This window comes from Ranitomeya variabilis, chromosome 2 (assembly GCF_051348905.1).
Source record: "Ranitomeya variabilis isolate aRanVar5 chromosome 2, aRanVar5.hap1, whole genome shotgun sequence".
Classification (NCBI taxonomy): Eukaryota; Metazoa; Chordata; class Amphibia; order Anura; family Dendrobatidae; genus Ranitomeya; species Ranitomeya variabilis.
In genome coordinates, this window is record NC_135233.1 from 163702978 (window position 1) to 163729840 (window position 26863).

General features: G+C 42.1%; 1 protein-coding gene and 1 long non-coding RNA gene across 16 annotated transcripts in view; one reads left to right on the forward strand and one right to left on the reverse strand.

Annotated features, from left to right (window-relative positions):
• LOC143804741 (uncharacterized) overlaps nt 1–26863 on the reverse strand; it is a 1170763-nt gene that overhangs the window by 7821 nt on the left and 1136079 nt on the right. The window lies entirely within an intron of this gene.
• BCL2L11 (BCL2 like 11) overlaps nt 8429–26863 on the forward strand; it is a 32854-nt gene continuing 14419 nt past the window's right edge. The window contains exon 1 of one of the 5 annotated variants that reach the window (XM_077283137.1): nt 8429–8564. The gene's annotated coding sequence lies outside the window, so the exon portion shown is untranslated. The other 4 variants (XM_077283140.1, XM_077283136.1, XM_077283135.1 and 1 more) reach the window with 4 other exon arrangements.

A 26863-nucleotide genomic window follows, 5' to 3' on the forward strand; every position in this document is an offset into this window, starting at 1 on the left:
TTCTACAGTGCATGTTAGTTACAGTATAGTCACCAAAAAGCAGCTAAACATATTGTTGCAGGTTTTGTAGCATTTTTGCACTTTCTCATTGCTTTCTTTGGTGAAAGAACTGACATGCTTCTAACAATTCAGCCAGGAAATAAAAACTATTTCTGAAATCTCATAGCTTTAATTTCCATTAAAAAAAAAAAAAAAAACACTGCAAAAAAAAATGCAAAAATGCAACATGTGAACACAGCTTAAATGTAGTCAGCAGACCTTGTGCTGGTGGCTGTTGAGTCACAACTAATAACTTTATTTTTAAAATGGACTGAAAGATTTAGTAAAGGAAGTTGAAGAGAGAAAGCCCCATTTGGGATGAGTGTTTGATGAAATTTTGATGCTGCAGATTTTCTGCACCTATTATGTAAATTAGGTTACTTGCATTTTTTTTTTCATTGCATTCTTTAGTGTGGTTTTTTATATGCATTTTTTACAATTTGGTTTTCTCTTTTTGGTGTGTCATGCTTTAAATAAAGCTACTTTATTTTTTATACTTCCTGGTATTCCGCTTTGAGAAAACTTTATTGATACAGTCATGTTAGGCTAAAATACATTTTTTTTTTTATGACAATACTTACAAAAACAGTAAGAAGAAAGGTATATAAATATAAAAATGGGGAATACAAATGCAGGACAGGAAGGTGGGTATACCTGGAAATAAATAGCGTGTGAGGCACTGCAATAATATGTTAGTGATCAATCACAATTATTTATGCTCAAATAATAGTGGTATTTACGTCCGTGTGACGTCAGTGCGCGATTTGTTTTCATACATCTACATTAAAAATTATACTTGATAAAATAGAGTTTCCTGCGGTAATAATAGAAGTGTCCAGGAACCCCCACATGGGTCTCTGGCACTGCTGGTAATGGGATTTTCAATATTATTGTTTGTTTAAATGATGTTTGTATACTCTTGCTAATCCTCAAGCATGTTCTCTCTTGGTCTCATATAAGGATGCTTTATAAGTGTACCAGGACTTTTCTTATATAGATATTGAGTAAATCCTGATGTTATACAGGTTTACAATATACTTCTGAGTGTTACAACAGTGCCTCACATGCCATTTATTTCCAGGTATACCCACCTTCCTCTCCTGTATTTGTATTCCCCATTTTAAAATTTATATACCTTTCTTCTTATTGTTTTTCTAAGTATTGTAATAATAATAAAAAATTATTTTAACCTTTCTAAGAAGTCTTGTGTTTTAGTGTTTTCTCCATGTTGGCATTTTTGGCTTAAATATTTATGATTGAGGATATTGGTGTTGATACAGTCTTGTGCAGATTACATGCGTTTTTCATGTGTTTGAGCTGCCGAAAAGCACTAAAAACGGATGTGCGTTTTTTACTTGTGAATTTTCTGCATCAATTGCAAGTCTATGGGGTAAATCTGCACAGAAAACTTAGCGTGGCGTTACTTTTCAGAGAAAATACACAGCCTCAACAATTCATTGTGGGCACACAGCCTTAGGGCTCATACCCATACGCGAGAATAAAAGGTGCGTAATCTGGACTGAAAAAATGGACGAGTGTCATGCGAGTACAATGCGATTTTTCTCACATAGCATCCGTATGACATCCGTATGACATGTGTTTTTTTTCTCTGCAACTGTTTTTCTACAATCATTTATAGGACCATTTACAGTGTTCTATGCCACAGAATGGTAAGGTATCTGTAAAAAACGGACTGATGGTCTGTATGCCGTTCGATTTTTTTTCTCTCGCATCCATTGACTTGCATTGGCGAGTCTCGTCCGAGATACGCAGCAAATCGCAGCATGCTACGATTTTTTCCTCAGATTTCAGCTGAGAACAAAATCGCAGATAAGATGTAACCCATTGAATAACATTGGTCAGAGTGCAATCCGATTTTTTTATCGGATTGAACTCGTCCGTTTTTCTCGCAAATGAGTAAGAGCCCTTACACTGAGTTTTTTGTATACAGAAATACAAAGCGGAAGAAGACGCACCACTTACTAATTATGGGAACTCAGCCTTAGGGCTCATGTAGACGAGCATACAAATCGGATATGAGCTGTAGGAAAGCCCCCGGACAGCACAGCGCCCCATAGTCAGTAACACTGTTCACAGGGATAATTTGTTTCTTGGTCCGAGTCGGAAAAAATGAGAAAAAAAATCTATGAATTCACCATTCTCTTCCAGGTCTCGGATGAGACTCAATCATTTAAGTCTGAGTGCGTAAAAATATCGGATCCCACACCAAACATCTTCATGGAATCTGATTTTTACAGATACGTTTCTATTATTACCGCAGGAAACTCTATTTTATCAAGTATAATTTTTAATGTAGATGTATGAAAACAAATCGTACACGGACGTAAAAAACAGACAAGTGAAAATGAACGGAAAATTGAATTGTTTTGATGAAACACAGGCGATTTCTCATACGCTCGTGCTTTTGTTTTATTTTGGGACAAAAGTAATCAGAAAATGAAAACATATAATACATAAAATACTGACATTAAAATAATGATGACAAAAATATAATAATTAAACTAAAACCACTTAGGACTTGTTAACCTCTTAGACTTCTGAACCTCATAAGAGCGTGTTCACATATGGCAGGTATCAGTGCAGGCATGTCTGTGGCTCAAAATGTAGTCATGGAAATGGGAGGATTCGCCAGGATTTTGGATTTTTACAAACCTCGCTCAGATGTATGGAGAAGCTTCCGCAGCAAATTTTACAATCTCTCCTGTGTGAACAGACTCTTAAAAGTGAATTAACACAAAAAAAAATGCAAATTTCCCTAAAGTTTAAAAACATTACAAAACAGTATGTGCAGGATCTGCTAGGAAGAATATGATACTAATAAGATATTAATGTACAACAATTCTTTTTGATGTTCTAACACTGCAGACAATAAAACTAATACTAGCAATAATAATATAAATAATAATATAATACTCCGGCTCTTCCAGTACTGTATCCCACGCTGAGGCAGGATTACCGAGCAAGGAACATGTCGGTGAGCGGTCACTAATGATCGCAGTGTAGTCACTATTCACACCAGGATTTGTGCACTCATGCTGCAAGGATGAATCTACACGACCTACTCATTGGGAAGAATGGCGCCGGGCAATAGACGAACGATCGCAGGCAGCACAGGAGAGAGGAGCAAGAGCCGGGAGCAGACCCCGCAGTCATAGTGTGTGTGTGTGTGTGTGTGTGTGTGTGTGTGTGTGTGTGTGTGTGTGTGTGTGTGTGTGTGTGTGTGTGTGTGTGTGTGTGTATATATGGGTGTGTGTGTGTGTGTGTGTGTGTATATGGGTGTGTGTGTGTGTGTGTATATATGTGTGTGTGTGTGTATATATATATATGTGTGTGTGTGTGTGTATGTATATATATATATATATATATATATATATATATATATATATATATATATATACGCTCACAGTCTCAGGAGCAGGTCAGACATAGAAGTAATTACTTATATATGTATATATATATATACTAGTCTATTACATATACACAACACTGGAGTAGGCTGATCTCTATATCACCTACCCAATGTGGTAGAGAGATCATATAGATAGAATATATTATATATATATATATATATATATATATATATATATATATATATATATATATATATATATATTCTGTCAGAGTTATCCCGCTCCACTATATGTAACAGCTGCTATCACTTCTCCATCTCTCCAGACACTTTCCCTGGACACAGTAATGAGCTTTATTATCTACTGAGATCACACAGTAGTGATATTCCCGGTAATGAGGGGCCCCGTCTGTGCGAGGCGTCGGTCTCTCAGGGAGGAAGAGTGGACGTGACACTGGGCACAATGGCGCGTACTCTGCTCCACTCCTCTGTACCTGTCCTCTGCATCGGTCACCAATGCACCATGTCTGCTAGTGGTAACGTTTATTTATACGAAAAGTTGTTCTGGAGCCTCCCGGGAGCGGGATTTACCTCACACACCGCAGCCGGGACGTCCCCGGAGATAATGGCGCGGTGTATGAGCGCGGTAGGTTAGCATTGGCCCTGTGCTGTCCATGCAATGCGCACTTCTCTATTGCAGCCAGAATCCCCCCGGCCTCACGGCATAAAGAATGACTGACAGACGGCCAGCACTGAGCAGTGGGGTCCGTGTGGGAGACCCCACTACTCACTGCTTCCCCAGCAGCCCTATACTGTAATGTGAGAAACACTACACAACACATATATCTATATACACACAGATATGATATACACCATACACACAGCATTCAAATAATAGACAAATAATAAACAGAGCACACTTATTCATAATACATATGTAATATACAAATAAAATACACATATAACATACATAATACATAGAAAACACATATAACATACATAATCCACAGAAAACGCATATAATATACATATATAGTACACATAAAATGAATACAACCTACATAATACAGAAAATGCATATAATATACATACATAATACACAGCAAATGCATATAACATACATAATACACATAAAGCATATAACAATACACACAACACGCATATAATATACATAATACACAGAAAACGCATATAACATACATAATACACAAAATTCATATAACATACATAACACACAGAAAATGCACATAATATTCATACATAATACACAGAAAACACATGTAACATACATAATACACATAACGCAAATAACATAATACACATAACACGCATATAATATACATAATACACAGAAAACGCATATAACATACATAATACACAGAAAACGCATATAACCTACATAATACACAAAAAACGCATATAATATACATACATAATACACAGCAAATGCATATAACATACATAATACACAGAAAACGCATATAACATAATACACAACACGCATATAATATACATAACACACATAAAATACATGCAACATACATAACACAGAAAGCACACAATATTCATACATAATACACAGAAAACACATAACATACATATTACTCAGAAAACACATATAACCTACATAATACACAGAAAACGCATATAATACACATAGATAATACACATAAAATGCATGTAACCTACATAATACACATAAAACGCATATAATATACATACATAATACACAGCAAATGCATAACATACATAAAACGTATATAACATAATACACATAACACGCATATAATATACATAATACACATAAAATACATATAACATACATAACACACAGAAAACATACATAATATTCATACATAATACACAGAAAACACATATAACCTACATAATATACAGAAAACACATATAACCTACATAATACAGAAAATGCATATAATATACATACATAATACACAGCAAATGCATATAACATACATAATACACATAAAGCATATAACAATACACACAACACGCATATAATATACATAATACACAGAAAACGCATATAACATACATAATACACATAAAATTCATATAGCATACATAGCACACAGAAAATGCACATAATATTCATACATAATACACAGAAAACACATATAACATACATAATACACATAACGCATATAACATAATACACATAACACGCATATAATATACATAATACACAGAAAACGCATATAACATACATAATGCACAGAAAATGCACATAATATTCATACATAATACACAGAAAACACATAACATACTTAATGCACAGAAAATGCATATAATATACACATACAATACACAGAAAACGCATACTATACACACATAATATACAGAAAACTCATATAACATATAAAATGCATATAATATACCTAATACACAGAAAATGCATATAACATACATAAAACATATACTAATCATACATAAAACACAGAAAACACATATAACATACATAATACACAGAAACCACATATACATAATATACAGACATTTACATAATACACATACACCGAATACACACATATTATACATAATGCACACATAGCCTGCAGAATACACTGTGGGTATTGGAGTGGAGCGACACTGACCTGCAGACTTCCCAACACTGGTTATCATGTTGGTAAATATAACTGTATCAGACATTGTATCATTACATTGCAGACATGTGGAATTTAATATGTCATGCTTCTCTAGTCCCCCACAACAGTCAGCTGTAGACTAAAATACCAAAAATGGGATATAGTCCCGAACTGGCACTTGATTATTGGTGGTGCATCTATCTGTATGTACATGTGTTCATTTATTCATTATCTTTATGTCTCTGCATGGCATGTGTATGCTCATTTAAGGTTTTCTCTGTTTATCCATTGTATCCTTAATTTTAATATATGAATTTATAAACCCCAAAAATTATTTGAAATAATTGATCTAGCAGATATCTCTTCTTGACCTGTGATCGCCTTCTCAGGTAGTGTTAGGATACTACTGAATATTGCTGAAGTGGTATTATTGTTACTGTGACAAAAGTAGTAAATGATAATACACACACATAATGTACAGAATACATATATAATATACAACATATAATAACATATAATTTACATAATATGCATAATACATAAGTCTATAACATAATGTATAATAATATGTATAATATATACATAAACTGTACATAGTATACATATAAAACATGCAATATACACAGTACATACACAGAACATACACTATACATGTAAAATACACAGTACATACACTATACACAGTACATGTAATATACACAGTACATACACTATACACAGTACATAGAATATACACAGTACATACACTATACACAGTACATGGAATAAACAGTACATACAGTATACACAGTACATGTAATATATACAGTACATACACTGCACAGTACATGGAATATACACAGTAATACACTACACACAATACATGTAATATACACAGTACATACGCTATACACAGTACATGGAATAAACAGTATATACAGTATACACAGTAGATGTAATATATACAATACATACACTATACACAGTACATGGAATAAACAGTACATACAGTATACACAGTACATGTAATACATACAGTACATACACTATACACAGTACATGGCATATACACAGTAATACACTACACCCAATACATGTAATATACACAGTACATACACGGTACATATTGTGATTTCTGTTAGGCTGTAATGTCTATTGTCTGTAGTACAAGTCCCCTCTATAATTTGAAAAGTGCTGCGGAATATGTTGGCGCTATATAAATAAAATTATTATTATTATTATTACATGCACTATACACGGTACATGGTATACAGTACATACACTACACACAATACATGTAATATACACAGTACATCTATATATAGAAAAACTAGTGTATGTGTGTATGCGTGTGTATCGACGATATCATAAAGGTTGCCATGGCGAAGATGATGTCAATGGTTGCCATGGCGATGATGTCATAATAGGTTGCAATGGTGACGGTTATGTCATAATGGTTGCCATGGTGACGATGATCTCATAATAGGTTGCTATGGCGATGATGATGTCAGAATGGTTGCCATGGCAAAGATGATGTCATAATGGGTATATGGGCACGGAGCTATGGGATGGAGGATGTGTGATGGGTATATGGGCACGGGACTATGGGATGGAGGGCATGTATGATGGGTATATGGGCACGGGACTATGGGATGAAGGATATGTATGATGGGAATATGGGCACGGGACTATGGGTTGGAGGATGTGTGGGTATATGGGCACGGGACTATGGGTTGGAGGATGTGTGATGGGTATATGGGCAAGGGACTATGGGATGGAGGATATGTATGATGGGAATATGGGCACGGGTCTATGGGTTGGAGGATGTGTGATGGGAATATGGGCATGGGACTATGGGATGGAGGATGTGTATGATGGGTGTATGGGCACGGGACTATGGGATGGATGTTATGTATGATGGGTGTATGGGCACGGGACTATGGGTTGGAGGATGTGTGATGGGAATATGGGCACGGGTCTATGGCTTGGAGGATGTGTGATGGGAATATGGGCATGGGACTATGGGATGGAGGATGTGTATATGGGCACAGGACTATGGGATGGATGTTATGTATGATGGGTGTATGGGCACGGGACTATGGGATGGAGGATAATCATTATAATTTATTATAACTAACCACAGTTAGTTACTATGCCCGGACAACGCCGAGCTCTTCAGCTAGTGTGACAGTACATACAGACAGTACATACACACAATGTAACAAGACTACACATCACACTGTCGCGAGTGACGAAAACTATACACATCACGTGTTGTACTTCCGAGGCTGTCTCCCAGCATAGCCCCGCCCCCGTCTTGCTTGCAGGCCGTGCCCACCCTGCTGTGCACCAATAAGAACGAGCGCCTCTTATCTCGGGCAGCCCGGCGCTCCTCTGATTGGCCGAGAGGTCCGGCGGCAGATTCTCAGCCTATAGCTAAGAAAAGGTGTGCGCAGCCGCCAGAGGATACAAGAGATACCGGGCGAACGGCTGCGCTGCTTAGTCCTAGAAGTCTGGAAACTGTAATTACAGGTTGTGATGGCGCGGACTGCGCTGGAGGAGACAATGTGCAGGTGAGCTGTCGCCGTACGTCACTGCTGCTAACCAGACTAATGGCGACCGCTGCACTGTCCGTCACTGATCACCTGGTTCCGGTGTGCATCGCTCCGGCTAGTGGCGGCCGCCCAGGTGCCGTGCTGTGAGACTGCCGTGTGATGCCGGCGCTGTCAGCTGCTGAGCTCCCCTGACAAGTGTCGCACAGCAGTTGGCTCTGATCAGTGAGGCGCAGAGGAGGAGATGCGGCTAGCTGTCACTGCTCGGAGTGCAACCGTGCAGTGTGCCCAGGCGGGACGACCGTGCGGTGTGCCCAGGCAGGACGACCGTGTAGTGTGCCCAGGCGGGACGATCGTGCGGTGTGCCCAGGCGGGACGATCGTGCGGTGTGCCCAGGCGGGACGATCGTGCGGTGTGCCCAGGCGGGACGATCGTGAGGTGTGCCCAGGCGGGACGATCGTGCGGTGTGCCCAGGCAGGACGACCGTGTGGTGTGCCCAGGCTGTACTCTGTGCAGGTGGTTTCTCTTTTGATGCGGCGTGGTCGTTAGTGTAGACTAGGTTGTGCAGAGCCGGTGGCTGCGGGCAGAGGACTGTCGGTGACCCCCATCCTCCTGTGTGCAGACGCCGGTGCCCGGGAGCGGGAGGGCTGCAGCTTCTAGGATTTGTCGGTTGTCTGCGTGTCGTCCACATGCACTGCGATCAGGGCTGCACAGAAAGCAGTTGTGCCTCCTGCTTCCTTCCATTCTTCGCATCACACGCAAATAAAGTAACACAGTAACGCAATCACTTCCCCGCACTGTAATCAGTCCTGGGTTTCAAATTAAAAATGGAGCATGCATGGTTCCTGCTGATTGTAGGCGCAAAACTTGTAATTATTCCTCTAGAACACTACAAAAGCAATCATTGGCCCTCATGAGGGTTCCCCAAATATGGCTGCCAGGCAAATGCAAAGTGTGGCCTGATGGTTCTCCTGGCAGCGTGGTGACAGACGCCCAGGCTACACTGGCAGCGTGGTGACAGACGCCCAGGCTACACTGGCAGCGTGGTGACAGACGCCCAGGCTACACTGGCAGCGTGGTGACAGACGCCCAGGCTACACTGGCAGCGTGGTGACAGACGCCCAGGCTACACTGGCAGCGTGGTGACAGACGCCCAGGCTACACTGGCAGCGTGGTGACAGACGCCCAGGCTACACTGGCAGCGTGGTGACAGACGCCCAGGCTACACTGGCAGCGTGGTGACAGACGCCCAGGCTACACTGGCAGCGTGGTGACAGACGCCCAGGCTACACTGGCAGCGTGGTGACAGACGCCCAGGCTACACTGGCTGCATGTTGCCCCTCTTAGCTGGCACTATGTAGCTCACACGTGTCTCAGACATGCAGGGTTGCTGCACACGATCAGTCTCCATAGCATGAATAACAGGCACATCATTGTGAAAGCATCTACCTTGCTGGGGGAGGGGTTGCCTTGCTCTGGGTACACTGCATTGTGGACTTATTTTTCACAAGTGTGGCTACAACAGCCCATTATAAATCCTATATAGAGCAGTTGATTTTGACATTTCAGTAGGTAACAGTATTGCACTGGATCCTAATAATGAACGAAACTGATGCTATTATTTCCATGTATTAAACATTATAACAAACTCCGAAGAATAGCAGTCAGTAACTCTTCGTAGACAAGTGCTTTACCCTTATGGGTGGGTACCACCCAATGTGCGATCTGGAAATCAAAAGGTTAAAACTGCTTAAAAGCCCAATAGATATACACTTATGCAGGGTGTGTTATTCTTTAACACTATCATTTCCAGAGTGTGCAGTGTGGAGGGAACCATGCCAAGTATCTTACTACAAAAATATTCAAGCCTTAGCTACCCTGTCTGTCCCCCCCCCCCTTGTCTGTCCCCTTACACAGTAGCAGCATGATGACACCATGTTTATAGTGTTTTTCTTGCAAAGCTTTCGAGTTTCACCCAAGACACACTTATGCCATTATCTGCTACATGAGGAGTCTTCCTTGCAGTAGTGAACCAATGTTCACATGTTCAGTAGATATTTCTGTCTTTACATCACTTTGTGATTACAAAAACTGAAGCAAAATGATCCAGTTCAGCATTCTTTTGCAAACCAATACAGCTGCCATCAGATTTTTGCATATGAATCTGTTATATACACACTGCCATCTATGGAACAGTCTCTTATGTCACTTGTTATATTACCTGTCACCCTCCATGCCCAGGACACTAGAGGTTTCTGTGCCCGAAAGGATCTGTAACTAGGATGGATCATTAATCTCAAAAAATCTCGTTTGCAGCCCTTAAAAACACAGGAATTTTTGGGTCTTGTCATAGACTCTAGTCAACAGGAATGTCGCCTGCCGGATTCAAAAGTGGATAGTATTCAACGGTTGGCCACCAAATTGATTAACAATCCATGAGGCTCCGTAAGAGGGGCGATGTCACTTTTGGGTTCACTTACATCTTGTATTCTGGTGGTTCTCTGGGCTCAATATCACACCAGAACACTGCAGTGGGATGTCCTACATAATTCTCGTCGGCTGGGAGCTGATCTTGAAAGTAAATTTTCACTGTCTGTTGAAACTATTCGTTCATTAAACTGGTGGACGCACATACCAGATCTTCATAGAGGGGTTCCCTGGACAAATCGTGTAACACGGATAATAACTACTGATGCTATCCCCAAGGGTTGGGGGGCACACTTGGGGAATAATTGGGTCCAGGGACTGTGGTCCCAGTCTGAACAAAACTCATCCTCCAATCTAAAAGAATTGTTAGCGGTAGAGCGCGCGTTAAATAGTTTTCTTATACCCCTACAGGGTCGACACGTTAGGCTGTTTTCGGACAACCAGGTAACCATTGCCTATATTAACCATCAAGGAGGTACGCGGTCTGGTTCATTAATGGAGGTTGCGGATCGTATTTTTCAGATGGCCGAGAATCACCTACTTTCCCTTACGGCTCTTCACATAAGGGGAAAGCTCAGTACCATGGTCGACTATCCAAGCCGCAACAAACTCAGACAGGGGGACTGGTCACTAAATCCGGCCATCTTCAATCAGATCGTGCATTTATGGGGATGTCCAGAAATAGATCTTTTTGCCAACCGAGGAAACAGAAAACTACACCAATTCTGTTCCTTAAATCCAAGGGACAACCCGTATGCAGTGGACGCTCTTCTAATCTCTTGGCACTTCAGTCTCGCTTATGCCTTTCCCCCTCTAAACCTAATTCCTATAGTTCTGAGGAAAATACGGGAAGACAGGGCCCGAGTAATCCTGATAGCCCCGTTCTGGCCCAGGAGGTCGTGGTTTCCTTGGCTGAGGAAGATTACCCAACCATGGAGTCTCCCAGAATTACCAGACCTTCTCTCCCAGGGTCCAATATTCCATTCACGAGTAGCCAACTTACACCTAGCAGCGTGGAATTTGAGAGGTCGTTACTAAGGGGGAAAGGGTTTTCTCGAGATCTAGTAAATACACTTCTTAAGAGTAGGAAAACCTCTACGACAAATATTTGTCAGGATTTGGAAAAAATTCCTATCAAGTTCAGGAGCACAGATTGACCAGAAACCTTGTATTAATCAAATTTTAGAATTTTTACAAAGGGGCCTAGAAATGGGCTTAGCCACAAGCACTCTGAGTTCAGGTGTCGGCTCTGGGGGCGCTATACAATTCTAAGTTAGCCAGCAATCACTGGATATCCAGGTTCTTTAAAGCGGTTACTAGATCCAGACCAGTCATTAAACAGAAAATAGTTCCTTGGGACCTAAATCTTGTACTCTCAGCTTTAACACAAGCCCCATTCGAGCCTATTGATACTGTCCCAATAAAAATTCTGTCGGTTAAAACGGCCCTCTTAGTTGCACTCACGTCTGCAAGAAGGGTTAGTGATTTACAAGCATTATCTAGACAACCTCCATACATGCAGTTTAGGGAAGATAGTTATTATGAAACCTGATCCCCCTTTATCTTCCAAAAGTTGCTTCAAAATTTCATAGATCACAAGAGGTGGTCCTACCTTCGTTTTGTTCTAATCCCACTAATAAGGAGCCTAGATTTCATTGTTTAGATGTAAGAAGGTGTCTTCTTAGCTTTTTTCCAGGTATTTGTAACTGAAATATATTTAACTCCTTATTTATATCTTACCAGGGAGTTAGAAAGGGTCTTAGAGTATCTAAAAACACACTAGCCAGATGGATCAGGGAGGCGATCTCTCTCGCTTATACAGCAGGTGGCTTGGAGATTCCGGAAGGAATAAAAGCTCACTCCACTCGAGCCGTCGCGACATCCTGGGCGGAGAGATCAGGTGTGTCGATTGAAGACATTTGTAAGGCAGCCACATGGTCTTCTCCATCTACCTTCCTTAAGCACTATAGATTGGATCTGGGTGGCTCCTCCGACCTCATGTTTGGGAGAAGGGTGCTTGAAGCAGTTATTCCTCCCTAAATCTTCCTTCTCTGAAAGTCTCTCGTAGTGCTGTCATGGCGACTGAATAAATATGTAAGCTACTTACCGGTAGCGGTGTTTTTTCAGGAGCCCATGACAGCACCCTTAATTCCCTACCCTATTCTTTCTCGGATGGCTCAACACTTTCGTTTTCGTTAAACTTTCGTTTAAATCTTGCGTTCACTCACATGGTGAATTGTACCATAGTTTATGCTGTATCTGTGTTACTAACCAAGGGGGTCCTCTCATGCTCTGGAACTAACTGATGCGGGAGAGAGGTACCGCCCTTTTATGTCTGTAGGTTTCCTGTCCCTGAAGGGCGGATCCCCTCTCTCATAGTGCTGTCATGGGCTCCTGAAAAAACACCGCTACCGGTAAGTAGCTTACGTATTATATACTAGATGGTGGCCCGATTCTAACGCATCGGGTATTCTAGAATATGTATGTATATAGCAGCCACATAGTATATAGCACAGGCCACGTAGTATACAGGAGCCATGTAGTATATAGCAGACAAATAGTACGTGGCCTGTGCTATATACTATGTGGCTGCTATATACATACATATTCTAGAATACCCGATGCGTTAATACGGGCCACGCAGTATATCACACTGCCCATGTAGTATATAGCACAGCCCCCGCAGTATATCACACAGCCCATGCAGTATATTACACTGCCCATGTAGTATATAGCACAGCCCTCGCAGTATATCACACAGCCCACGCAGTATATCACACAGCCCATGTAGTATATAGCACAGCCCCTGCAGTATATCACACAGCCCACTCAGTATTTAGCAGTGTGGGCACAATATCTCTCTTAAAAAAAATAAATAAATAAAAAAAAATAAATAAAAATAGTGATATACTCACCCACCGGGATCCACCGAAGCTCTGGCGATGCCCGCGCGGCTGCCGCCATCTTCCGTTCCCAGGATGCATTGCAAAATTACCCAGAAGACTTAGCGGTCTCGCGAGACCGCTAAGTCTTCTGGGTAATTTCGCAATGCATCTCTAGGAACGGAAGATGGCGGCAGCCGCGTGCGGCTCGGCGGACTACGGAGGGTGAGAATAGCAGGTTTTTTGTTTTTTTTAAATTATTTTTAACATTACATTTTTTTTTTTACTAATGATGCGGCATAGGCAGCATCAATAGTAAAAAGTTTGGCACACACAGGGTTAATAGCAGCGGTAACGGAGTGCGTTACCCGCGGCATAACGCGGTCTGTTACCGCTGCCATTAACCCTGTGTTAGCGGTGACCGGAGGAGAGTATGGAGCGGGCGCCGGGCACTGACTGCAGGGGAGTAGGGAGGGACTAATCAGACTGTGCCCGTCGCTGATTGGTCGTGGCCGTTTTGCCGCAACCAATCAGCAACTTGGATTTCCATGACAGACAGAGGCCGCAACCAATGAATATCCGTGACAGACAGACAGGACAGACAGACGGAAGTGGCCCTTAGACAAATATATATATATATATATATATGTGTATACAGTTAGTCCTTGGGTTATGACGGTCTCGTGTTGCGTCATTTCGTGGTTACGACGCCTCATTCAGACTTAACGCGGTTTTGCGTCGTAAGTCGAACTACGTGCAACTAAGTGCAGCGGCGGAAGAATAGAGTCCAGTACTGTACACTGTACCTGTTACACGAGGAAAATGAGTCTCCTGCCCGCCATAACACTTTAATTATGTAGGGTACTGTGTTAGGATAGGTGTTTGGATAGGCCAAGTGTTTGCAGTACTGTACTGTTATTATGGTACAGTACTGTATGAACGTATGGTCCGACTTGCGTCGAAATTCTGTTTACGATGCCGCGTAAGAACAGATCAACGTCGTAAGTCGAGGACTACCTGTATGTATATATGTGTGTGTGTATATGTTGTGGTTGCTGTACATGGTACTGTATGCAATGTGACTGTCTATAAAAGTTTGGACACCACTGGTTACAATTGCTGTTGATGTGAACAGTTGAGCCAGTTGAAGATGAAATGATCTCTAAAAGGTTTAAAGTTAAAGATGACACGTTTCCTTTTGTATTTTAGGTAAAATATATATTGTAGTGTAGCGGTGTCCACACTGTGCAGGGATGAGGCAGTGACCCAGGAAAAGTTCAAAGTAAATTCTCTTTTAATAACACAATATACTCACAAACAAAATAAGTACGGTAAATCAGATCCTCCGGATCCGCAGCCGGAAAGCACAGTCCGTGACTGGTTGTCGGGGGTGACACTGCCGTGTATGCTGGGGGTTTCAGGCCTTTTGGCTCCGCTTGGCTCTGTATTGCCTCACACCGATGAGCTCTGCAGAGTCTACTGCTCTGCCTGCATGCAAGACCAAAACTGACACACCCAAACCCTTTCTGCAGGGTTTTTCTCTCAAACTGGAATCTGTTGCCATAGTCCACCTGTAAGACCCAGCCTGGAGGAAACGGACCGACCCCACTTCCTTCCTGCAGTCCATTTTAAAAAAATAAAAGCACATACCAGTTTTTCCTGAACAATGTCCAGGCCAAATAGCTTGACCAGGCTCACGCTTAATTTTTATTTTGCCCTGTGACTCACAGGCGTCCTGCTGTGACCACAATGCACTCTAGCGAGTCTAATAGGACTCCGTCTGCATCCTGGGGAATACATATTGACCCTCGCATATGATCCCTCTCCCTGCCTCACAAAATCATATATATTTCATTTTAAAAATTACAAAAAGGAAAATGGGCATCCTTGGAGTTTTGTGTACTCGCATAACTTTGACCAAGGTGTGAGATCTTAGGTCTGTTACGGTTATGGCTTGATCACTTTCATCGTTGGGAAAGGCCAGGTGATGCAAATTTCCCAGCGTTATAAAAAACTCAGCCTCTAAGTAGTGCCAAAAAACAGCAGCCATGGGTTCTTCTAAGCAGCTACTTAGCACTCTGTAAATGCTGGAGGCCCACAAAGCAGGAGAAGGCTATAATAAGATGCCAAAGCGGTTTTGAGTTGCCCTTTCCTCAGTTTGAAATGTAATTAAGAAGTGCTAGTTATCAGGAACAGTGGAGGTCAAGATAAGGTCTGGAAGACCAAGCAAAATTTCTGTGAGAACTGCTTGTCAGATTGCTAGAGAGGCAAATCGGAACCCCCAGCTTGACTGCAATAGACCTTTAGAAAGATTTAGCAGACTCTGCAGTTGTGGCACATTGTTCTGCTGTTTCGAAATACAAGCACAGATATGGCCTTCATGAAAGAGTCATCAGAAGAAAACCTCCTGCATCCTCACCATAAAATTTGGTGTCGAAAGTATGCAAAAGAACATTAAACAAGCCTAATGTATTTTGGAAACAAGTCCTGTGGACCAATGAGGTGAAATTAGAACTCTTTGGCCACAATGATCAAAGGTATCTGTGGAGAAATAAGGGCACAAAATTTCTGGAAAAGAACATCTTGCCAACCATTAAGCATGGGGATGGATCAATCATGCTTTGGGGTTGTGTTGCAGCCAATGGCACGCAGAACATTTCATGGGTAGAGGGAAGAATAGATTTGATGAAATTTCAACAAATTCTTGATGCAAACATAACACCATCTGTAAAAAAGCTGAAGGTGAAAAGAGGGTGACTTCTACAAATGGATAATGATCCTAAACACACGTCAAACTCCACAAGACTACCTAAAAGGTGCAAGCTGAAGGTTTTACAATCACCATAACCGTGCCCTGATCTGAACATCATTGAAAATCTGTGGCTAGACCTCAAAATAGCAGTGCATGCTAGAAGACCCAGGAATCTCACAGAACTGGAATAATGGATGAAAATCCCTCAAACAAGAATTGAAAGACTCTTGTCTGGCTACAAGAAGAGTTTACAAGCTGTGATAATTTCAAAAGGGAGTGCTACATTTTACTAACCATGCAGGGTGCCCAAATGTTTGCATCCAACCATTTTTCTTTTTGTAATTTTTAAAATGTAAGATGAATATATATTTTTATTCTGCCTAAAATACAAAGAAAATGTCATCTTTAGCTTTAGGCCTTTTAGGGTATGTTTCCACGGTCAGTATCAGCAGCGCTTTGGACGCTGCACATGTCTGCTGCGTCCAAACCGCTGCCGGCTTTTGTACGTGCGGTGATTCCGCATGTGTTCATTGAACCGTGCAGAATCACCTCATCCTATACATTGAACTGTGATATTTATCTTGTGGAGACTGAGCTTCTCCGCAAGATAAATTGACATGCTGCGGTCTAGAAAGACGTGTCGCATGTGCGTATACGCAGGGAAGCCAATGGTGTCCAGGCACGCATAGTGGAGATGGGATTACAGAAAATCCCCTCCACTATGCTGTAACATCTGGACGCTGCAGATTGGACGCTGCAGCTGTACGCAGCGTCCAATCCACAGCTTTTACTGACCGTGGAAACATATCCTAAGAGATTTCATCTTCAGCTTGCTTAACTGTTCTATGACAGTAAGGCCGGCCTCACACTCAGCGTATGTAAATACGGTCCCTTTTTTACGGCCGTAATACGCAGAAAAGTCCCCAAAATAGTGATCCGTATGTCATCCGTAGGCAGGGTGTGTCAGCGTATTTTGCGCATGGCATCCTCCGCATGTAATCCGTATAGCATCCGTACTGCGATATTTTCTCGCAGGCTTGCAAAACCGACATCTAATGGATTTATGCGCTCAAATGTTCGTTAAAATATATACAGTGTGTATATATATGTATATATGTGTGTGTATGTATGTATATATATGTGTATATGTGTGTGTGTGTATATATATATATATATATATATATATATATATATATATATATATATATATATATATATATATAGTGTGTGTATGTGTGTGTGTATATATATATATATATATATATATATATATATATATATATATATATATATATATATATATATATATATATATATATATATATATATATATATATATATATATATATATATTTTCTGTATTTATATTTAATTCAGCGCGATATATGTGAAAAGCCGGTAATTCAATTGCCGGCTTTTCATTTCTCCTTCCCAAACCTACATACAGTAAACCATCTCATATCCCCTTTTTTTTTTTTGCATATTCCACACTACTAATGTTAGTAGTGTGTATGTGCAAAATTTGGGCGCTTTAGCTGCTAAAATAAAGGGTTAAATGGCGGAAAAAATTGGCGTGGGCTCCCGCGCAATTTTCTCCGCCAGAATGGTAAAGCCAGTGACTGAGGGCAGATATTAATAGCCTAGAGAAGGTCCATGGTTATTGGCCCCCCTGGCTACAAACATCTGCCCCCAGCCACCCCAGAAAAGGCACATCTGGAAGATGCGCCTATTCTGGCACTTGGCCACTCTCTTCCCACTCCCGTGTAGCGGTGGGATATGGGGTACTGAAGGGTTAATGACACCTTGCTATTGTAAGGTGACATTAAGCCAGATTAATAATGGAGAGGCGTCAATTATGACACCTATCCATTATTAATCCAATTGTATGAAAGGGTTAAAAAAAAACACACACACATTATTAAAAAGTATTTTAATGAAATAAACACACAGGTTGTTTTAATATTTTATTGCTCTCTCAATCCACCTGAAGACCCAAGAAACCAACAATATACATACCTTCAGATGATCTGTCACGTCCCACGAAGTAAATCCATCTGAAGGGGTTAAATCATTTTACAGGCAGGAGCTGTGCTAAAGCACTCGTTCGTGCCTGTAAACCCCGGGTGCTGAAAGGAAAGCAGGAAGATCTGTACTTACCTTGAATTGCGGTGATGCGCCCTCTGCTGTGAAATGTAGGCTTACAAGCAAAGGGGTAGAGAGGAGGAACACAGCCGGAGAGAAGACCCCCCACGTGCGTTTCGCGGCACTGCCACGCCTACATTTCACAGCTGATATGATGCCTTAGATAGGTGTGCACTTTACTTATGGGCTGAGATATGCGATAGGCGTACCGGGTCTATCTCTCTTATATGGGCTTACCTATTTCTATACCTCATGTGGGGAGTGCATTGTGCTTTCTTTCTCCCCCTTGGGTAATTATGTAGCAATATTGGGGTACATTGGAGTGGCAGTTTTCCTTCTGTTTTTCATTGGAACATGTATATTATGACGCATTACTGATTGGAATTTTAATATTTAGATTTATATCAATAAAGATTTTGTTTATATATAATCCTATTGTTGCTCCTTGTTCTCCTTAACATAGAATAGGTATATATACATATACGTGTATATGTATGTGTGTGTGTATCTACTCTATTCTAACCTGTCAGTGTGATTTTACTGTACACAGTGCTGATTTGCCGGCTTTTCAAAGGACACCGGTGCGTAAAAATCGGATAGCAATACGGATGTTGCGATAATAATTCGCATGACACTCGCATGATTTTCCTCCGTTTTTTCAGTCCGTAAATCGGACCGTTTTGTCTCTCGCAAGTGGAAATGAGCCCTTAGGCTGATGTCTGAATTCATGGGTGAATGTGGACACCTCTCTCAGTAAAGCCTGCATTTATGGGTAAGTAAGAACCCGTTATAATTAAAATCACCACATGTTGAAGGGCAAAGTGCTCTGTCAGTAAGCTAACATTACAAAAGACTGACTGGCACATCCAGACTAGTGTGAATAGATGCTAGCTTAGGAGCAACTACCTCCATGTAATATATATATATATATCTCTCTTAGCTGAGAGGTTTCCACATTCACCCAGGTATTCAGACATCTGCCTAAGGGCTCATACCCATATGTGAGGAAAAAAAAGTTCCGATATCAGGACCGAAAAAACGGATGAGTGTCATGCGAGTACTGTGCGATTTTTGATTTTTTTTTTTTTCCACACCTAGCATCCGATTTACATCCGAGTGCAGTGCGATTGCTATCCGATTGCAATATGATTTTAACAAGAACTTTTACATACAGCAATTCTGTCATTTACACATCGTTTTCAAAGGGAATATTCATCAAAATACACACACATACCGGCAATTCATGTGCGCTTACAGTAAAGTCACACTGACAAGATAGATATATACACCTAGAATACATGCATATATACTTGTGTATAAGCCTATATTTTAAGCACATTTAGCAAGGATGGGACGGGGGAGAGCCGAGCCATGCATACAAGAGGACCAGGAGAGCCATGCATATAACAGGGGAAGCCACTCAGGACAGGACAGGGGAACCATGCATACTGGGATAGGGATGAGGGGACACTGCATACCCGACTTATACTCGAGTCGATAAGCTTACCCAGTTTTCTGTGGCAAAATTAGGTGCCTCAGCTTATACTTGGGTCGGCTTATATACGGTAGATATATAGATGTCAGTGACACACATATGTGTATATATATTAGATAGATGAAAAGTTGGTAAATCATCTGCCGTGTTCTGTAAAATCACTGCAGGAGCCAACAAGATAGAAGAGATGATTATATACAGTAAATACAAATGGAATAGGTAGATATATAAATGTCAGTGACAAATACAATTAGTACAGTGTGAGTGCAAATTACTGGACATGTATTTAATTAATAAAAGATTATTTTTCAGAAAAAAAACGGTGTGGGCTCCCGTGCAAATTTTTGTAACCAGCAGAGGGAAAGCAGACGGCTGGGGGCAGATGTTTATAGCCTGGGAAGGGACTAATACCCATAAGCTTCCCAAGCTATTAATATCAGCTCACAACTGTATACTTACCCATTTTAATAGCCAGTAAAGGCTATTCCCCCCTCCCCCCCAAAAAAAAAAAATGATGCGGGGTCCCCCCATAATTAATAAGCAGCAAAAGCTATGCAAATAGCTGGAGGCTGACATTAATAGCCTAGGAAAGGGCCATGGATACTGCCCCCACTGGCAAAAAACACCAACTCTCAGCCTCCCCAGAAAAGGCGCATCTCTAAGATGCACCAGTTCTCCCACTTAGCCTTGCTCTTCCCACTTGACCTGTAGTGGTGGCAAGTGGGGTAATAGTTGGGGGTTGATGTCACCGTCGGGTAGCATCAAGCCCCGAGGTTAGTAATGGAGAGGCGTCAATAAGACGCTCCCAGAAAAAAAATCCTTTAATTGCAAAAATGACACAGACTCCTTTTAATAATCTTAATTAAACCATACCACCGAAGCCCTCGATCTCCTGTAATAAAAGTAAAATAAAAAAGCAACAATATACCATACCTATTGGTCGTTCTGTCCCATGCCGTAATCCATGTGTGGGGGATAATTAATTTTCAACCTGGATGGTGCCAAGATGCGACCGTCCAGGCTGAAAACCACTGGTGAATGAGGAGATGCTGAGAGCGCAGCCTCAGTGACGTCCAGTGACCTAATTGAAGCTGCGCTCCCAGCCGTGCTGAACTGCGGTGACTTCTGGACTATGGGAAAATGCCAGTGATGAGGTCACCGCAGTTCAAGCTCAGTGTCTTCACAGCAGCTCACAAAATTCTCATGCAGTCTTTCTTTCAATTAAAGGATTTTTCTTCTGGATGTTGGTGTTATCTTTCAATGTGACTATGGGGTTAGTAATGGGGGCATCTTATTGATGCCTCTCCATTACTAACCTTGGGACTTGATGTTATCTGACGGTTACATCAGCTGCCCCAACTATTACCCCACTTGCCACCGCTACAGGGCAAGTGGGAAGAGCGAGGCTAAGTTCCAGAATTGGCACATCTTAGAGATGCGCCTTTTCCGGGACGGCTGAGAGCTGATGTTTTTAGCCGGGGGGGGGCAGTATCCATGGCCCCTTCCTAGGCTATTAATATCAGCCTCCAGCTGTCTGCATAGCATTTGCTGGTTATTAATTATGGGGGGACCCCGTCATTCTTTTTTGGGGGTCCCCCATTTTAATAGCCAGTAAAGGCTAATTATACAGCTGTGAGCTGATATTTAATAGCCTGGGAAGCTCCGTGGGTATTACCCCCTTCCCAGGCTATAAACATCTGCCCCAGCTGTCTGCTTTCCCTCTGCTGGTTACAAAAATTGCGCTGGAGCCCACGCCATTTTTTTTCCAAAAAATAATCTTTTATTAAATACTTGTCCAGTAATTTGCACACACTGTACTAATTGTATTTGTCACTGACATCTGTATATATACCTATTCTATATGTATTTACTGTATGTAATCCATCTTTTTTATCCTGTCAGCTCCTGCAGTGATTTTACAGTACACGGCAGATGAATTGCCGGCTTTTCTTCTATCTATGTAATATATGTACATATATATATTTGTGTGTGTCACTGACCTCCATATAAGTCCTAAGGCGGACAGAAAAAACTCCCAAGCAGTACATATATAATCCGAAAAAAGGAGTCACAAAACTGCCATTAAAGTGTAAAAGAATAACAGCATTTATTAGTTAACATAACAATAAAATCCTCAGAATAAAGTACAAAACTCCCAGTCATAATAGGGTAACTATGTGAATAGCGGACATAGGTAAGCGACACCATATACCACACCTAAGGTCTACGACTTGAGATCACAAGTTCACTCAAAACACAGTCTATAGTAAATAGTTACATATAAATAAACCCACTAAGGGTTTTAAGACAAGTGTGATACCACAATATATGTGACTGGACCTCACCCATATTAGTCGCGGTGTGTATGTGGCAGCACCACCCCCTACGCGCGTTTCGCATAGGCTTCTTCGGGGGGCTGTACAGAGTGTGTCCTTAACTTAGTTTTTATAAAGCCACCGCACCTGATGCAAATAACGGGACTTAATTTACGGCGCATGCGCTAGTGACGTTAGCGCCGGAACTAGCATCACCGCCCGGCTGTCCGTGTAAAGCGGCAAGTCAGGGAGCCATCCCCATGGCAACAATGACTCACACGCCTACCCAATGGACGCCGGCGGCGATGCACCGTCACGCCGACGTCAAAGTCATGCGCACAAGTCCCACGTACTCTTACAGGAGAAACTCTTTAATTTTAAATTCGTGTGACCCATCCGAGGACGTGAATGATATGGCTCTCTAATGGTTTTTACATGCCATACAATCCATGCAGGGGAAGAAACCCACACTTGGTTCATTTGCTCCAAAAATTGCAGGGGATTTCGCCACATAGTGACTCTTTATGAGTATATCACGCAGATTTTGGCTGCGCCTCGCCGTCATCAGAGGGTTTTCTGACAGATGCTGATTGAGGACTGGGTCTGGTTTTTAAAACGGACCAGTCCTTTGACAGAATTGACCGTATTTCGTCCCACTTTCAATTGGAGGTAGTAATAAATCTAGTGACCCCTTGCTGTCCGTTCTTTCCTGCCTTCTTTTTACCAGACACATGAAAATATTGATCCTGGGATAGCAAGGAGGTCCTATTAGTATGTTTGGCCCTCCTGTATCCTTTTTGGATGCATCTCCTACTGTAGCCCCGTTCACTAAATCTCTCCCCAAGGTCCACCGCCTGACGCTCAAAAGCCTCTTCAGAAGTACAAATTCTCCTCATCCGGAGAAATTGACCAACAGGTACAGCCCTGATGGTTGATCCGGTGTGTGCAGAAGATGCATGAAGTAATGCATTTACTGAGGTCTCTTTTCTATGCACATCCATACCCAATGAACCATCAGGCTGTACCTGTATTTTAAGGTCAAGGAAAGAGATTTCCTTAGGATGCCAGGAGTAGGTGAGTTTGATGTTGAAGTCATTGCGGTTCAACCCGGACACAAATAAATCCAAATCATTGACCGATCCCTGCCAAATAAAAAAGATGTCATCTATGAAGCGGTACCAACCAAGGATTTGAGGGGCGGCATGTGCGTCATCTGTGAAGATTTCCCTCTCCCAAAAACCCCAAAACAAATTTGCATACGAGGGCGCACTTGCCGCCCACATCGCGGTCCCCCGCTTCTGCAGGAAGAAACTGTCTTTAAACGTAAAAAAATTATGTTTCAGGATGAACCGCAACAAGTCCAACACCAAATCCCTGACATCCGGCTCCAGATTACTCGACTCCAAGAAAAAGCCAGCAGCCCTTATGCCATCCTCGTGATCGATACAGGATCCATGGCAGTATCCATGGCCCCTTCCTAGGCTATTAATATCAGCCTCCAGCTGTCTGCATAGCATTTGCTGGTTATTAATTATGGGGGGACCCCCGTCATTCTTTTTTTGGGGTCCCCCATTTTAATAGCCAGTAAAGGCTAATTATACAGCTGTGAGCTGATATTTAATAGCCTGGGAAGCTCCGTGGGTGTTACCCCCTTCCCAGGCTGTAAACATCTGCCCCAGCTGTCTGCTTTCCCTCTGCTGGTTACAAAAATTGAGCTGGAGCCCACGCCATTTTTTTTTTTCCAAAAAATAATCTTTTATTAAATACTTGTCCAGTAACTTGCACACACTGTACTAATTGTATATGTCACTGACATCTGTATATATACCTATTCTATATGTATTTACTGTATGTAATCCATCTTTTTTATCCTGTCAGCTCCTGCAGTGATTTTACAGTACACGGCAGATGAATTGCCGGCTTTTCTTCTATCTATGTAATATATGTATGTACATATACAGGTCCTTCTCAAAAAATTAGCATATAGTGTTAAATTTCATTATTTACCATAATGTAATGATTACAATTAAACTTTCATATACTATAGATTCATTATCCACCAACTGAAATTTGTCAGGTCTTTTATTGTTTTAATACTGATGATTTTGGCATACAACTCCTGATAACCCAAAAAACCTGTCTCAATAAATTAGCATATTTCACCCGGCCAATCAAATAAAAGTGTTTTTTAATACCAAACAAAAAAACCATCAAATAATAATGTTCAGTTATGCACTCAATACTTGGTCGGGAATCCTTTGGCAGAAATGACTGCTTCAATGCGGCGTGGCATGGAGGCAATCAGCCTGTGACACTGCTGAGATGTTATGGAGGCCCAGGATGCTTATATATATATATATATATATATATATATATATATATATATATATATATATATATATATATATATATATATATATATATATATATATATATATATATATATATATATATATATATATATATATATATATATATATATATATATATATATATATATATATATATATATATATATATATATGTGTCACTGACCTCCATATATCTATGTATTCTATGTGGATATATCCATTCTATTCTAACCTGTCACTCTGATTTTACTGTATGCCGCACATGATTTGCCTACTTTTCAAAGGACACCAGTGCGTATAAATCGGACAGCACACGCATTGTCCGAGTGCTGTGCGATTTTTATTTTATTTTTTTTTTCCCCTCATCCATTGACTTACATTGGTGCGTCTCGTCTGAGATACGCAGCATGCTGATTTTTTTTTTTTTCAGTCTCATTTCAGCTGAGAAAAAAAATTGCAGATGAGATGGCACCCATTGAATAACATTGGTCCATTGCGTGCAGTCCGATTGTTTTTTTTCCCTCTCAGATTGCACTCGCCTGTTTTTCTTGCAAAGGAGTATGAGCCCTTGAGACCACCTTGAGGATGGTTGGTGGGCAGATATAATTTGGCCAAATTTTATGCTAATTTTTTCCTAATATTCTAAAGCTGTATTGCTCTTCATCATTCATGTATTTCAAATTGACATGCTTTAGCACGAGAAGAGTGCAATCTTTTTTTTGTGTATTTATTATAGTCAGCAGAACAGATGAGCAGCGCCCCTAGTGGCTGCATCAGGCACCTCTGTTGGTGAGCAACATCGCTGGATGTAATTAGTGATGCAGCCGCTAGGGGCGCCCCAGCACCAGTAACTTGTGCAGTTCAGCTCCTGTAGTGTGCGGAGTGCTGTACACCGCCGTCCCTGCCATGAAGGCTCTCTTGTACGCATAGCCTCTGCTGAGGCCTCATCCCGTCCCCCCCTCCCCCTTGTAATTGCGGTTAGGGAGGGTAAACGCGTCTCGGCCGCCGCTGCAGAGTGCAGGGTGATTGTGACTGGCACTGTCTGACTGGTAACGAGCCGGGGTTACCCCGGTCACGCCAGGTTACGACGAGCCAGAGGGATCCGGCAAGGAAGAGGTGCCGGGAGGAGAGTTGGCGCCGACAGACACGTGACCAGTCCGCACGAGTGCAGGCGTGAGCCGCCCGTCCTGCAGAGGCAACAGCCGAGGAGGGGGCAATGCATGTAAACAGTGCTACGCGTCGTGCTGGGCGGGGCTTGGGCTCAGGCAGGGGCGACTGTCAGCTATTGGCTGCGCGCACATCAGTCACACAGGCTGACCAGTGAGGGGGACACAGGCGGGCCTAGGTGACGTCACAATGGTTAGCGGGACCCGAGCTGTGTAGACACACTATTCCCGTGACAGACGAGCGCGGAGAGGACCGGTTACTGACAGCTCCGCATTCTACGCTGAACGTTTCCGCCTGCTCCTCACATTGCCGGCACCCTATCGTTATCCTGGCAGTACGGTGCTCACCGTTCCTGTGGGGAGGGCGGCCATGACTCCCGGGCTGTAATGTAAGTGGAGCCGGCGTTGTGTGTTAGGCAATGTCTGCCTTCAGCCGTCACAATAGTTCTCTATGAGCCAAACGTCAGCCTGTAAGCCGCTGCGCCGAGTCCCCGGCTATCGCCGTGACCCCAGCGTCAGGACACCGGGCTGCAGCCTGAGGACTAGCACCGGTGTCATCGGGATAGATCACCGCGGACACGGAGTGAGGTGACCGTGTACCGAGCGCAGCGCCCATAGGTTCGGCCGGAGCCGGGAGCTGCAGCCCGGAATACTGGGGGAGGGGCGCGGACCTCTGCTGTATAAACGTCTGCTGTGGTAGTTGTATTAGCAGGTCGCTGTAGGCTCAAACCTATACATGGTTGGTGGTATTGCTGTGTGCCCCCTCCTGTGTGCATGTCCTGGATGCTGT